The sequence below is a fragment of the Austrofundulus limnaeus genome, unplaced genomic scaffold (genome assembly GCF_001266775.1).
Source record: "Austrofundulus limnaeus strain Quisiro unplaced genomic scaffold, Austrofundulus_limnaeus-1.0 Scaffold35, whole genome shotgun sequence".
In the NCBI taxonomy this organism is placed as follows: domain Eukaryota; kingdom Metazoa; phylum Chordata; class Actinopteri; order Cyprinodontiformes; family Rivulidae; genus Austrofundulus; species Austrofundulus limnaeus.
In genome coordinates this window covers 692465-695006 of record NW_013952437.1, presented here as the reverse complement: position 1 = coordinate 695006, position 2542 = coordinate 692465, and positions in this window count along the sequence as shown.

Sequence of the window (2542 nt, the reverse complement as noted above, 5' to 3'; positions counted from 1 at the left end):
GAAGAACCCGTCCAGAAGACCTAAACAATTTTTTTCTTTTTGATTTTTTACCTGGATTACTGAGATGCATCAGGACATTATACAGATACTTTCAGGTACCAGCTTAATCTTGTTCAGGGAGGGGGTGGAAATGGGTTTGTAGCCTATACCCGCAACGCTTCAGAGGTGGGTATATGCTGGACCAGTTACCAGACCATCATAGTGCCCAGGTCTGGACAGTATAGGCAGTATAGGCAAATGGTAAGGGTGTTGCCTATCTAGGGGGCACRGCAGATAGGGGATGAAAAAAAATTACAAAAATGTATCATATGATGCAGTCAAGACTGGTCCTCAGTGTGTAAATAGAAAACAAAATAAAGATAATAGAAGTTTCAGTTATGATCTCAMATAAAGTTTAGGTCAAAGTCTCAGTTTCAGTGTTTTACCTTAAAATATTGAAATAAAATATTGATTGTATGTTGTTTTAATAATCCCAAGTATGTATTAAGATGCTCTTCGAATGTCTGGTAAATGCAGAATTTTGAGTAGATCTTTTACAAAATTAAGTAAACACTGGACCCCCTCACAACTGCTTCACTTCACAGCTGCTGGTTAACATGAACAGGTGTTCCTCATTGCTGTCAGCAACAAGGAACTTCTGAGGTAGACCTCTGGTATTCTGTTCCCAACGAATTATATAATTAACTGTTTTAATTGGACAATCTGGTTTGTAATGATTTAAAAAAAACTAAATTATTGAATTATGTATGCAAATATTTGTAAATTGGCAGGGTTAGAGTCAAGGTAAGGAAGCACTGGAAAATTGTGTATTACAGCAGAATACCAATAAATTTTAATCTCAATCAAAAATCTCAACAGAATATTTAAAACAGCTAAACAGAAGTTTTAAGAAGAAGTTATTCAATGATAAAGCTCTGTATATGTTATCTAATGCAATAATTSTTCCACACTCAATCTATTGTTTTAAAGTCTGGGGGAAAGCAGACTTTATTACAAATCCTATTTTTTATTTTTTTAAAAACTAAGAATTATCAGAAGAAAGCATTACAGTCACCCATCAAATACATTATTTTGTCAATTGAAATTATTGACGTTCTATGATTTGGATGATTTTATTTTGTCAGTTATGTCGGGCTCATAAAAACACATTACCTTTAAACATCCAGTTAAATTTTGTTAAAAGAGAGAGTTGTTACAATCTCAAGGGGGATATAYATGTTTGCCAAACCTAAATTTTGAACCAGTTTGAAGGAACAATGTACTTCAAGGAATAAAATTATGGAACAATCTACAGTGTGATGGTAAAAATGTCAGATCAATACTGTATGTGTGTTTAAAATAATGATCAAAGTTGGTTTGTAGAAAAATATGAAATAGAATAATTGGTATTTATATGAATGAAGAAGGAGTTAACATGTTTGTTTGTTTTGATTTTGTTATTTGAAGATTATTGTTTGAATTCATTTTTTGAGGAAAAAGGGGCAGATATGGGATTTTTTCTTCTTTCTGATGTCTTTCGTTTTGTTTGTGATATGCATTTCTTGTTGTATATAGAATTAGTTTTATTTTTTTAAATGAATAAACTTTATAAACTATAAAAACTAAACTAAAAAATCTCCTTATTAAATCACATAAAAACWATGGCTTCGTTTGTATCTGGTGAACTGTTAATAAGTAGAGACAAACATTTTATGCTGTCAAGCAAAAACCTTTATTCTGATGTCTTCAAGTATGTACAGCTTTGACTTTTTTAAAGAGTACTGATCTGACAAGGTTGGAAAGTGCTGAGAAAGCTTGTGATACAGCAGGCAAAAGCAAACGTACACCTAGCTTTCAAACATTAAATATCAAAGACAGAAAGTCTCAGTTTAAAGCACAACAAAGAAAAACTAACTGCATAGAAGGTGTAAAATTCTGTCATCACTTAAAAAAATTTCTGCTGAGAAAACAATTACCTATTAAAGTCCCATGGCTCATAATGTGCTCACATTGGTTTATTTTAAAAGTGCATAAACTGTTTTTTTTACAATAATCTTGTTCTGTAAAGTCTACTGTGTTGGCTTTTGTAAAAGTTTCATAAAATTTGAAACAAACCAAAWTGTGATTGTTGTAAATGTTGGCTGTATGTCTGCAGTGCGCCCAAAGTCTTAAATTTGCCTCTGTTACATAACTTTACGCACAATTTCTTGTTGCTTCAAAAAGCATACAAATTGATTATTTGTTATAAGTTACACTATGGGTAAACACGTCACGTCACCCCTCTGAAAGCAACACTTCAACTTGTTACACAGTCTTGAAAGTTTTCTATGAAAATTATTTAGGTGACAGGAGAATTTCTGTGATTCAAAAAAAGCTTTTCAGTGACATAATAACTGCAAGACTGTAACTAGAGGCAAATGATGGACCAGAAGACTTTGTTGAGACGTTATCTATTATGTCTAACCTAAAACAGTTGCACAAATTTTAAGATCAACTAGTTGACTTCTCAATGATTTACAAACCTTGTGTTTTTTGTCTTTTGTTTATCATCAACTTTAATAAT